The following is a 14,829-nucleotide window of genomic DNA, read 5'->3' on the forward strand; positions in this document are numbered from 1 at the left end:
TATCCAAAATTCTTCAGTTGAACCTTCTGTATAGAGGTCAATTGACTCTTCATGTTATTCAGAAGAGGCATGCACCAGTTAAATACTATGGTACGAAATTCCACTACCACGCTCATAGATACTCGTGACACCTGCTACAGGGAAGTTGACCCATTTACCCGTGCAATGGTAAATAGAAAAATCCTCAAGGATAAACTTTCCACATGTTTGATTGGAATTTGACTTCCAATCTTCTTTGGATGTCCAAGACAATATATATGGACATAGTCTTCCACTGAAAGACTACCTCTCATCCTGCCTGTCGAATGCACAACCTCCCCTCTTTGGGAGAGACCGATAATAAAATAGATATCTTCGACCTCAATCCGTAGAGGCATCTGATCAATCATGAAAGCATCATCCTCTGTGCTCCAGTAGTGGATCAAAAGTTCTAGCAAGCACGTATTGGCTTTCAAATTTGGCATTTGAAGGATTTGAGTAAGCCAAAGCCTCTCAAAGTATCCAATGCATTTTGGTCATTCATTACCTCATTATCAATAGTGGTATGCTCTCTTTCCCTCCAAGTGATAGTCATCCTATAAAAAATTGAAGTTTCAACCATTAGTTTATATGTTAAAACTTTAACTCCCGTACACGCAGGTTCCCTTTACACACAGTCGCGTGTAGGGCCATTGTATACATGGGTTGCTCACATACAACCCACGTGTACGTAGAGTTGAATTTTTGGGCCTAGTTTCCCATAGTCAAAACTTTGAAAAAACTTCTAAAAACTATCATAAAACATTACATGTACGATTTGAGTATTACCTGGAGACTTTGGGATGATTTGAACGGTCCAATTGTTCAAAGGAAAGCTTGCTTCATTTTGCTCCACATCTCTTTGCTCCAAACAGAAATGAAAACATTGTGAGTCCAAAAGTCATTATATAACTTTGAAATTGCAAAAAAAAAAATTCAAAAATTGATTTTTGTCTCATGGATTTTTTGACCTGTGGGCTTTGATTGTCGAGAGTGGGTTGTTTTTACACGAAATTTTGGAGACTTCTTCAAGATGTTGTTTCGGTCCCATGATCACTAACCCGTCATGGTAGGTATCGTCCTCTCAGTGGCATTTAGGTTAGGGAAAACCATTTTCCGCTGCATCTTGCATACTAGCCTCCATTCAGTGATACATTAGCCATAGGTTCAACCCCATCGTATCTTAGTCAGCAAACCATTTTCACTTGCCGATTTTCAAACCATGATGTGATGGTAGAGCCATCCTTTACATGGGCATCTTAGTTAGAACTTCGCTGACATTGATTTTCCATGCTGCTACACTGAGTAGGCTCGAGAGTCCTCTTTAGTCCCTCCATGACTGATGTGTTGAAGACACATTCTCCTTTCTTCCACACTAATTTTTGGCCTTATACCCTAGAGGCTCCTTTTTGTTGAGTTGTACTGCTGCATTTAATTTTGACTCTTTTCACCTTTTTGGCCTTAAGTTGGCTTCACTTGGACTCCTGTTTAAGCCACTTATTTGACCATGTCTTCTACAAACTCAACCATGCAATCACTTAGCTTTTGCAACTTGACGCATCCTTTTACCCATGGAAAGAGCATCCCTTTGAGTGTCCTTGACCGGTTTCCCCTCCCTGCATTAAGCATAGGAATGTTCCCCTCCTAGGAACTAGATCATCTGTTTCTCTGACACTCATTCTTTCCACTGTACAATAGCATTCTTTTATTCTTCTTCCAGCTTAAAGAAAAAGATAAAAAAAATTATATATTCCAAAAAGAGCGGGAATGGAACAACATTTCCATATTTTTGGTAGCTAGAGTCAGTCATGTCGCCCTTGAACAAAGCACTCAAAAGAAAGTATCTCCTACATTTGGATGGGATTTAGTTTGACTTAGGTGCATCTTAAGCTTGTTATTGAGTCAGTACTCCTCTGATTGGTTACCTCTTTCAATCATATGGAGAGTTTGCTTATGCCTCTTGCATGACAAACTTATACAGAGTTATAATATGCTGCCATATAGTCATCATTGAGTCATGCTTTTGTTCATGGGAAGTAAACCTAAGTCAGCCTCTCTACGGTGTCTCTTGACATATTTTTCAGTCAGCCATCCCTGGTTGTCAGTGTCATGTTTGTCATCACATCAGTGATATTGGTCCTTTTCTCATGCCGGTTTGAGAAGGTCTCCACTAACTTCTTGCTAGTGGGTCTTTTCCTTATCAACTACGACAAATTTCTTTGAGGTCAGACCTAGAGCTGCACCTTGGCCCTATTTTCATTATTTATAGGTCACCTTGTGCTCAACATCAGTATCATGGGTCTTTGACTGAGTGGTTTCCCTTGTGTTCAACATCAGCTTTCGTTATCACACATTGTGATTCGTGCAGTGCCTTGGTTTCCATTTGATCCTATTGGTGGATTCCTTGCCTTGGTGTCATCTTTCCTTATTGGTTGGTTCAAAGGGTTTCTATCATGCGCTAGCTAAATCTTGTGTATGCCAAAATGTGCTTCGGTTAGGTTACTGCATCTTTTTTGTTTGATCCCTTCCACATTATTGGCCTACAAGTTACACTCGTCTAGATTGACGAAGGATTCCTTAATGCCTTCCTTCTAGCGTATCTTTTCCTATCGACTACAACTCATTTTCTCTAGGAAAAATATCTAGAGTCCATTTGGTAGTACCTTGGGGTTTGTAGTCATCTGTGGCAGATTCCTTCACTATCGACAATGGGAAACCATCATTGTCTCTTGATTGATAGATTCTTTCAGGTGTTCCACTTTAGCTCATTCATTCACACATGCTAGATTGTATTGGGTACCTTGACTCTCATTATCAGTATTGATGAGTAGTCTCGTGTTTGTTAACGGTATACATCAATAACCGATAATCAAATGATTTCTCACGTGGTCGACCTTAGATCGTTCATTCCCATTGTGTGGAAATGTCCCATGGCAGTCGGTGAAGACCTCAGGTTGTGTCAGCATCTTTTGGTTCACTTGTCAGTTGCTCCTGTTGCTGCTAGTTGACACCATCCACCTTATATGTTGCAGTTCTTCACAATGACATTTTATATGCTGGCATCCAAGTTACAATGTAGTATCATTTTATTCCATCATGTTCATTTGGTAATACTGGGATAATTTTTTGACATCAGTGACTAGCTTCATCCTTCAGCATCATTGATCGTCTTCTTATATGTGATATTCAAAGATGTACTTTTTTGATCACGATCAGATGATCCATTATGTACTTTCAGTTCCTTTATACTAGTATACATATTGGATCCACTTGTACTTGATATGCAAACATGCTTTACTTTCTTTGAGAATTGGTATGCCCACCTCAGACAATAGTTTCTTTCTGATCTCTTTTGATGGCTTGGCGGGCTGAATTCTGATGAAGTCCTTCTCAGTCTCGACATGATTCTTTCCATACGCTTAATACATTTCGGCCATCATGTACCCCTTCTGACCACATATATTAGGGGGCATCTATTATAGCACCATTTACCACTCTTGGTATATGTGATGCTTTGTTTATGGCCTAGGGCAACCCCTCCTTCCAGACTTGGTCCAAATATATAACAAAAATAGTGTTTTATTCCCTGTACGCCCCTAAGCTAAAAGTGTGTACATGCGGGTCAGTCAATACCCAACCCGCATATATGTATTAAAACACTTAAAAAAAATAAAATTCCTTAATTATGGATGGAGTTCATGGGTTTTACCTATTGATTACCTCCTATTGCCCATGGCCCAACTGTTTCCCAACTAAAAAACTAATTGGGAGAGGTATAAATAGACCTCTATGGGAAGGCCTTAAGGAAGAGAAGAGATAGAGTTATTATACTAAGATTATCCCTGACTGAGTCTAATGAATCCCTGTGCCTCATGCACTTCCCCAAGCTTTAGGAAACCATTGTTTCCTTGATTATAGATAGCCTTCCTTTTGCTTGAGATATCATGGTGTTGGTGATGGAAGAGGATTGTTGAAGGCTAGGATAAGACGAATCTGGAGGACGGTTCTGCTTGGATCCAGAAGAAGACTCAGGTGAATTCTCTCCATGTTATTTATAGCTTACTGCAATAAAATAAATGATGTCTTGTTTCTGAAATTAACTATGTTTATGCATCAAATTATGTTTTAATTCATATATGAATTTCGTTTTAATGTATGATCAATCATTTGTTTATATGATATAAAGTCAATTTTGTGAATATGAATTACTTCTATACTACTATGTACGTTCAAATTGATTTAATATTCAGGTTTGAATAACATCGGGAGTTGCAGAGGGTCTGAACCCTGCGTGACCTACTCAAAGGAAGGAAATCCGAGTACGATCACTCTTATGTAGTTTGATAATATAAGAAATTTATCTCAGTTGTATGAGTATTTCTTGTTGTAGTTTGCTTCTGCTCTGTTGGGGTTCTAACCCAAAGCCCTAGGGTGCTTTCACCCAAAACAATATCTCCATCATATCCTCAAAAATCTGACCACAGTCCTTGACTGCAGTGGCTATTTTTTCCATGTTGGCTTTGATTGCAGCTTTACGCTGCTCTCGAACTTCAGGTGGTGTGGTAGGTTGTAGCTTCATCTGGAGTTTCATAATCTACATCTGCAACTCAAATTTGACTTTGTCCACCTATGCCTTTGATTCCTTGACTGCTGCTGCAAGCTTCTGAAGCTTCTCCTCTGAGGTTTCCTCTGTCTGGATCTAGAGCTTTGGAAGCTTACTGCAAGCTTTAGTAATAGCCTCTTCTAGTTGTTGTCTACGTGAAACTACCTCATCATGATCCTGCATTGCTTTATTCTTCTCATCAAACATCTGTTGGTTGTTTCTTTTCACTTATTTTATGACCAAAAGAGCACATTTCTCGCACACCTTGAGTTCATCTGTGACATCCTAATGTAATTCATGCAATGTTTGGAGGGGGAGCACCGCAAGATTGAGACTCAGGTTCTTTAAGTTTTGTATGTTCTCCCACTCTTCTACAGTATTGAAATGTAGGGATCTATCTGGTAGGTGCACATCTCGGAGCTCAGTTGTGAGTATCATTTATGCACTGACTAAAGTTGAAGGTACTGCTCTTGCTTGACTCATGCTCGCCTGAACCACTCTTGCTTGGGACACACTCACTTTAACCTGCAGCTCTTTGAGGTGTTGTTGGACCTCTATCAGTACTGCCTTGTACTGATCTTCAATGTTTCCCCAAACCTCCATTGTCATAGCTCTGATAGTGTCTCCAATTTCATCAAAGTCCCCCTCATTGAGGACCACCAACTTTGCGCTTGTAGATCTGTCTTACTTCTGCTTCTTCCATGCGCCTCCAGCACTCTGCTTCTTCCTCATTTTTACTATAAATAGGGAATCAAAGTCCTCCATGTTCACGAAAGGGTCTTCACCACCCTGATCACCCTCGTCGGTGGTTGGTTCCTCCTATTCAACATCGTGCTCTGTTTCCTACGCAGTGTTCTTCTCAAGATCGATTATAACCTTCTGAGGCATTGTCTTTTTATCTGCCTCCTTAATTCGCTTAATCAGCTCTAGGGCCCATACAGTAAGATCGTCGTGTTTTCAGCAGGACTCCTTTGTGGCTAGTTTTGAAAGCCACTTGTGCAACTCATTAGCAAATGATGTGAAAAATATCTCGTGATGTTCTGTATAGATACACCTCTATAACCACCTTTCTGTCGACTGGCGTGAATATCTATTTTCTTGTGCTACAAATTCGTGCAACTTCAAATCTACCCAATCTTATATCTCTTTTCTATTTGGTCGCCACATCACACATCCCTCAGCTAGATTCTGGTCCCAGCAACAGAACCATTTGTTGGCTTGAGGGGCCCAAACCCAGGTTCAGAGTTAGTTGTGCTAAGAAACAAAACCATATATTACTGGCCCTTTCGGAAATGATTTGCATAGTGTAGACCACAGTCTCACCCAAGGAAATATTGGGGAATGCTACAACCAAATTTTTGCATCTAGATGGGCTATGTAGTGTGGTTGTAGGGTTTCTTTCAGTTTAGGGCTTAATCCAACCTCTGCGAAATTGTACAATCATAAAGTGTTTTCCTACATAACAAACTTACGAATTGCACCTAACTAGTCTAACATGCATTATTCATCATATAAAACAGTATTCGAACCTTCACGATGCAATTATAGCAGAAATATACAAAAGTGAACCCTCATTATGCAGAAATACAGAAACTACGTGAACATATAAAAATACACAGATTTGTTCCAAATTCTTCTTTATTAGCTTAAATATTCACAGATACAATATTTCTGACCCTGCGCACACAGTTGCAAGGGCCTCCGCATACAACTGCAGCAGCCTTCCCCTTCGCCCAAATAAAGAAATATATCAGAATTATAGACTCAAAATCATATCATAACATCATGAATTAATTGATGTCTTTGACTCACTAAGGCATCCCCTTATATATCTTTTACCCTTACAATACCATGGTCCGCAAACTGTGGAAAAAGCTCAACCTAGAAGAATTTATCCCATCCCTTTACAAGACAAGGGCCTTTGACCTACCCTAAAGCCCCTTTGACTCCTAGACCTCTATGTGAATCATGCTCTGCTCCTCAAAATGCGGAGACTTTACATGACTTAGACAAAACTTGGAACTCGGGGACCCATACCCAACAAGCTTCCCTAATAAACATTAGGGATTAAGTAACTGAAATTATTTTATCCTAAATACCTCCTAAGGGTTCTACCACAAGACTCAACCAAGGAAAAGTTGCAATAATATGGTTTTGGGTGATTCTAAGGCGTAAATTCAAGAGAGAAAAATCAAAGGTCCTTATGGCTAAATATAGAGGGCTTAGTTAGACATAAAGGGACTCAAATAGGTACTCGAACACATGCAATCAATAAAGTACAATTTCATGTTATAAACTAGTGTTTTAATTAGCAATTCAAAACATGGAAATATAACAACAAGAGGAAAACAACCCTAGGATATATGATAAAAAAATGAAAGAATAGAGTTATTTAATGAGTAAATAAGAGAATAAGTTACAACAATTTCTAAAGTTTGAAAACACAATTAACAACAATGGATACCTTGGATGTCAGCCTTAATTGATGGCTAAAAGTACATGTAAATGATATTTTATCTTCCAAATGAATGCATGCAAAGTCTATCCCACAGAAATAAATTCCAATGTAAATAATGCTAAAAAATGAATATTTCATTGTAACCTAACCTTAATTTTTCATAGAAAACATAAAATAAAATAAATTAGAGTTTTATTTGTATTTTTTATTTTATGCATTGAGACAAGAGATAAGACTATTTTTTTCACAATCAAGGGGTTGATGGAGTCTAGGGATATAAATGTAATATGGAAGAGGATTAATGGAAGCAATTTCAAAGAGAGAGAAAAAGATAAACTTGTGTTTCTCAATTCCTTAAACCCTAACATCCTTCTATATTATTTAGATATTGAAAGAGAGAAAGTTCCACTTAGGTTCCTCAAGATAAAATTGATGAAAATAGCATTCAATGAGATGTTGGATTCATAAAACATCAACAAAACTTTGGTGAAAATTTCATGAAACACTAATTATGCAAAAGTACAAGTTGGAAGAAAATAAATTAAATGAAAATAACATAAATCATTGAAGTACCAGCAATATTCATCCAATAGAGAGGACTATCCAATCACTATATCCTCCCCAATACAATTTCCCTCAACTAGTGCTCCATAATGACCAAGAAATAATAGGTTGGCTAGTGTGCATTGATTTCCAAGTGTGTGTGATAATGGTCTAAGGAGAATTCGATTTGCCATTATTTATATGTTATCCTAATAGTATAAATCCCTAAAAATAATATTAAATTTTATTACAAGTTGGATAGGTTAAAAATTGGCCCCCAAATATAACTTGCTCAATGATAAAACATAAAAATAAGCCTCTTTTAACCCACATATATGAGCTAAAATCCCTCCAATGGTGGTATCATCCTCCAAAAGGTGTGTCTCTTACCTAAAAGTGCATTGGATGGCTAAAATGGGTGAATATCATCCCAAAGGTCACATATCCTCATCAAAATGGTGTCCAATATTTAAGCAAGGCTCCCTCATCAAAATCAGATCTTGAAACAAGCCCAAGTCATCAATCCAAATATCATGAAGGGGACATCATGGAGCTATGGAATGACATCATCATACAAACGAATTTACCATTCCATCCAAATGGTTCAAATGTCATCATCATCATCATCAAATTTCCACATAATTAGGGTAACGTCCATCAAGTAAGCACAATTCCATCCTGGGGGTTTCTTGTCAGCTCTAGGTATACAAGCTATCAAAGAAATGTCCTAGCTCTAGAGGGAAATTTTTGAGGTCTTGGAGGTAAAGAAGAGTGTCATCAACTATTCTCAGGAATCTCAAGGTTAATTCTCTGCAATAAGTGGTAAACATTCTAGGCCAATGTTTCAAGTGGCCCTCTTTGATGTGTTGGAGCACCATGATACAATCCCTCAAGGGATGGAATTATTACCGGGGAGAAAAGGTGTAACATATACTCATGGAGTTAAGTGAGATTAACATTATAGGTTCATAAACCATAAGAGTGTCAATGTGGACCATTTTTACTGTTAAGGTCATCAGAGTTCTTCAAATAATCATCATCTTCAAATGTCTTCTTAGCGTGTGATTTGTAAATAGGTTACCATGTTTATATATGGGATGGTTATAACAACCTTATTAGATCCTTCCAACCCTAAGTGGAGGAACTATTCCTAGGCTGACATGTTAATCAGTAGTTCTAAGTGATCAATCGCATGGCATGTGGTTTACTTCAAGGAGGATTCCACTATCTTCTACTAACTATGAAATTCAAAAATCCTTGAGCCTTATTATGTGAAGGGGGTAAAATCATAGGACCTACGTTGCCCCTTTCCTTAACCTATTTTTACCACCCTTCTTGTTTGCATTTTCATCATTAATTTTCATTTTTTACATATAAACCTTGGCTTACAAGATTTTGCTTATTCATCATTCACCCCTTAAGGATAATCATTTCCTTACTCATTAGGGTTGGTATATTAAAAGTTCCTTTCATTAGATAGCTCAAGATTTAGTAAGGAACTAGGTGAGGGCTAATGAGGGTGGTAGAGATTGGACTACGATTTTGTGCATGAACTTTAATTTGTCCCTACAAATCATTTTCATTTTAACATATGACTCATGCTTTTCTTTTCATTCTCCTATGTTGACCTCTTAGGGAAAATTTTCTAGGACTCCAACCAACGATGAGTAAAACATGGAAATGATAGTAGTGATAGATAAAAATCAACCCAAATATGGGATGTGGATATAAGGGGAAGATGGAAGGTGTTAAGAATGTATTACCATGGAAGCACAACATCAACCACAACCTCGTTTTTGTGTTCCTCCTAGATAGTGATAGAAAGTCCTAAAGGGAGCTGACATTGGACTAGAGTCAAGTGATAACCATGAAGGTGAATCATGAGAACACTTGAATAACCAAAAGATGTATATCATCCAATTTAACTTGTGAATGATACTAGAATTCCCTTAAGCATTAAATGAAAGAAGTTGAATACAAAAATGGTAAATATGCCTTAGAATGGATGACCTACCTTTATCGGATAAGAAGGCTAAGAAAGAAGTAACCAAAACATGGATGAGAGACACTTGAAACTAGCTATATGTGGATCATGATAGATTTGTTTGTTGGAAAGATGAAAAATTAGGGGAAATTGTTTTTCCTAGGGTTCAACCACATGGGTGGTTACCTTCTAGCTGAACTTAGGGGCATGTGCTCACCATAGAGTGCATGATCCATGTGCTCGAGTGAAGAGTGCATCAAAATCATATAAATCCATTGTTCTCATAGACCTATTACCTATAGCATTCTAAATAAATTACCAATAATTTAAGGGCATGGTGTTGATTATCACATTGTGATTGGGAAAGTCAAAATTTTCATTCAAATTCACTATTGAGAAGGGGGGAGTGAATCAGTTGTGATAAGATTTATACAATTTTAACACTTTTTGTTGAATCACTAAACAATCGTACACATCATAACATCAATAGATATGAAGATGTAAATAACATTAAAAGACAACATAAAATCAACACATCAGCACCAAAATAATCATGCACATATGACACCAAATATTTTGGTGGAAACCTTGAAGGGACAAAAAGCACCCTCTTGTTGTTGTGTTTCTATGATTATTCTATTATTCATCAAACATATTCATTACATAGATTAGATTGCCACTAATAGCTAGGAGACTCGAGCTCTGCTATAGTTTATTGGCCATCACCAACTAGAAGGCCCCAACCTCCTCAACCTCTATGTGGACCACATTTCAAAATTTTAAGATTGGGCCCAATGATATTCTCAATATGAACATTACAACAACATCTCAAGTTTGCAACTAAAATCTAAATCCCTAACCATTGATCAATGCCACATATGTATAAGAATCATTATTATGCACTGTAGCTAACCCTCAAACTCCAACAATAGAATAATACATTTATAATAATTCTTCTCCTCACAGTGGACCAAATAAAAAACATTAATTACATTGTGTCATGACCATGTCAAATTAATTAATTAACCCTCACATCAAATACCATGGGAAAAACCCTTGGGTATTACCTATGGTTTTCTTTTCTTAAGAATTCAACATCATCAAACACCATTCAAACCACCTATAACAATATCCAAACACTTGAAACCAACAAAATACATGTTACAAGGTTGACATCAATGCCAGAAAAACACTATTAGTGCAACAAGCTCCCCCTTTAGCGTTGATGTCAACCTAAAACTTCACCAAATTAATCTTCTTCCTTTCTGAATGGATGATCTCAATCTTGATCAAGTGGTTGTATCACTCTCACTAGAGTAAATTTCAGAGTAAAAGTTCCCATGAAATTTTTTATGTAATTTACATGTCATAATATGTAAAACCAATCAAATTCCTTTAAATTTAAAAAGAGATACATGTAAATATTTTGGAAGGAAACGAAGAAAAGTTTTTTTTTAATAGTATTTTTAGTTTATCTCCTTATATATTTCCTCAAATTTCAAGTGCATACATGTTATAGCACCATTTACCACTCTTGGTAGATATGATGCTCTAATTATGCCAAGGGCAACCCTTCCTTCCAGACTTGCACCAAAATCTAAAAAACGGTGTTTTATTCCCTATACGCTACTTTGCCTTGTGATAAAAGCGTGTACATGTGGGTTAGCATATACCCAACCTGCGTACATGTGTTAAAACACTTAAAAAAAAAAATATCCTTAATTTCGGGCGGAGTTCACGGGTTTTATCTGTTACTCACCTCTTATAGCCCATGGCCCAACTATTTCCAACTAAAAAAACTAATTTGGAGAAGTATAAATAAACCTCCATGGGAAGGCCTTAAGGGAGAAGACATGAAATATTGATACTATAGTGAGAATACCCCTGATAGAGTCTCACGAAATCCCTGTGCCTCTTGCACTCCACAAAGTTTCAGGTAACCCTTGTTTCCTTGTTGGAGGTATCCTTCATCTTTCTTGAGATATCCTTGTGTTGGTGATGGAGGAAGCTTGTTGAGGCCAAGAAAGGACGGATCCAGAGGATGATTCCACTTGGAGCTGGAGAAAGACTCAGGTTGTATTTCTCCACTTTACTTATAGCTTACTTCAATAAATAAATGTTGTTTAGTTCCCAATATTAAACATGTTTATGCATTGATTTATGTTGTAATTCATTTATGAATCTTATATTGATGCGTAATTGTTCATTCATTTATATGATCTAAAGTTAATATCATGAACATGATTTATGTTTCTACTGCTATATATGTTTCATTTGAATAATTTTTAGGTTTCAAAGACATCAGGAGAAGTTGAGGGTTTGCACCATACGGGATTTGCTCAAACTTAGGACCTTTGAGTAAGGACACTCTTGCACAGTTTAGTAGAATAATCATTTAGGTTGATTTCTTGAGCATTTCTTGCTGTTGTTTGCCATCCACTCTGTTGGGGTTTTCAACCCAAGCACCTAGGGTGATCTCACCCGCAATAGAATTGGCGACTCCACTTGGGATAACATTCTTGTTATTCTTGGTTTGGGTTGTTTGTTCTCAATCAGGGTTTATTTCTTGATTGCTTGCTTTTGCAGTATTATTTGACTCATCAGCTTCCCAGGTGTTAGAGCCTAGATTTGCCTCAGGCTGAAAATACCAGGTTCTAGGTCCACATCAAACCACGCTCAGCCTCGTAGCTAGCCCTACGAGGACAGGAGAGGGCTCTCTCCGGGTCGATCTCGGCAAAAGACAAGCGATGGGGCTCGAGATGACTGAAAAAAGAAGAAGCTAATTTTAGGCTAGGTATGAAGTACAAGGGTTCGAATTGAGTTTTTGGGGGTTTTGTGCTGGAAACAGGGAAAGGAAAATTGGGCTCGGAGATGAGGCACAGTTTCTGCAGAGTTCTGATTGGGGCAAGGAAGGCAAATGTTTTGATGCTTTAAAGTGAGTGAATGGATAGATCGGACTGGTGAGGAGCTAAGGAGAGCAAGAGAGTCTCAAGAATTCTCCTTAAATAGATGAAAACATGGAAATTTAAACAAATTCAAAGGCAGAGCATAGCAATTAATGGATTCTACCTTAATCACTCATTTGTTCAAATTCAGAAGAAGAGATAGGAAAATGATACACACAATGCTAATGAACTTACAATTACTTAGAGAATAACACCATCAAAACATAAAGCCACATGGATCCCAAACAGTGCTCCAAAACCCTGGTCTTTCCTTAGCCAAAAATGCAGAGATATAATGTACAATGATATGCCAAAGCAATCCCTAGTGTCCAACCCTGAAAATGACTTAGGAATTACATGATATAGACTAGCCCAACCCATTTCCTTGCCTCTAGGGGTCGAGCTCATCATTCTAGGAGTTGTTTCAACCAATTCTAAACAAAGCACTAAAATCTAGGCAATCAAAACAACTTGCCTCTATAAGGTAGGAAACTGATTCATTCATTAAATTTTCACTTTTTAGTGAATGAATCCTCTAGAACAAGTAAATAAGCGCCAAAATTACATCATGGTTATCAAATTACATCATGAAAGGTCAAGAGTAACCTAAAGAAGCAAAACTGGTCAAAACCGGGCGAATTTTTGAGCTGAACAGTGAAAAATAGGCAAAATCCTCTATGCGCCGCTCCTGATTCTCTACGCGTTGCGCCACTTTGGAGCTGATTTTGAGGCACTTCCTGAAGTCCAAATTGACACCAAGATAGCTTTCTGGAAATCCCTACCTGTCTACTTTCTAACCCAAGTGGTATTTATAAATTTGGATGTCATTTGCCCCTCCAAAAATTCAATATCCCAAGATTGTTTCCTGTGTGTCAAAATAGGGGCAGTGAGGTCATTTTTTGAGTGTTTTTGGCCTCTTGAGGACTCAAAACTTACCCAAATTTCTTGGCCATGCACCAGAAACCGTAATTTATCATGCAATTTTTTTTTGATTTGGATCTCCCTAGCAAAAGCGAGTGCCATGTGGTGCGGCGCATAAGGAGGAAAACCCTGTGTTAACAATTTCTGTGCGTAGTGCCTTTTTTCAGACTAGTTTTGAGGGCCTTCCTGGTATCAACATTGGGTGAAGGATAGCTCATTGGAAAGGTATTTAAGTCTAGTTTCCAACCCAACTATAATTTTTCAATTTGGAGTTCATTTTCTCTATAAAAAGTCAAATCTCCCAAGACTGGTCAAAATGTGCCAAATGAGGCTGCCTCAGGGCAGAGTGCTATTGCAGTCAACTTTTGAAGGTGCTCCTCAACTCCAAATTTAGCTCATGATAGCTCATGGGAAATCTCTTTGTGTCTAGTTATAATTTGACTCATAAAGCAAGTCATTTGGCCAACCACGCTAGGAGAAAACTTGATTTTCCCAAGGTCACTTCAGGGGTGCATCAATTCTCCTGAGGAAACTGTATTTTTGACATTTCTCTTAAACAATAATAGCTGTGTAAAAACTGAAAGAGGCTTTTCTTCTTGGGTCATTGAAGGACAAAAACCTTTGTCACCATTTCCAAATTCATCCTTTCTAGCTCAGAAACACAATTTTAATAAAAACCACCCCTTTTTTGTGATGAATGGCTTGCTCCTTGGAATGACTTCTCGACAAATGATGGAGATTTGATGTTAGATGATATGAAATGAGCTCATACCTTCTAATATCCCTTACACCTCCTCTACTCAGATATCTCTGATCCCATAGCCAACCCTAGCTCAGTGGGAGAGGAAATTAGGGTTTAGGGATATATGGTTAGGATTCTGGGGTTTTACATTGGGAAATTTTGTGAAAGGGAATTTGGGATATGGGATGGGATTTCAGTAATTTTAGGGGGGTAGGGAACAATGAAATCAAGGGAAAAAGGAATAAGGGAGATAAGAGAATGATGGAAAGAGCAAACTTGGTGGCAAATAGTTGATAAAACCCTAGGCAGCCATTTTTATATGAGAACTTTGACATGGTAGGGTTTAGACCATCACCATTGATCAATCACCATATCATAGGACAAATTTGAATGAAATGCAATGATTGAGACTCTACCTGGAAAATCCATGCAGATTATTGGCAATTTGGAGGAATTTTGAGCAGTTTCAGGCCTTTAAGTGTATGCGCCGTGCAGGACGCCCAATGTGCCGCGCCTCCCCAGTGCACTGCGCCAGTGTTGTTTTACATTGCGAAATGCGGCCCAATGTGCCGCGCCTCCTTCCCAGTGCGTCGCGCCGCTGAATTGGAGCGAATT

Source organism: Pinus tabuliformis, chromosome 4_1 (assembly GCF_031772625.1).
Source record: "Pinus tabuliformis cultivar Carrire ecotype Pingquan chromosome 4_1, CPIR1, whole genome shotgun sequence".
NCBI classification, from domain to species: domain Eukaryota; kingdom Viridiplantae; phylum Streptophyta; class Pinopsida; order Pinales; family Pinaceae; genus Pinus; species Pinus tabuliformis.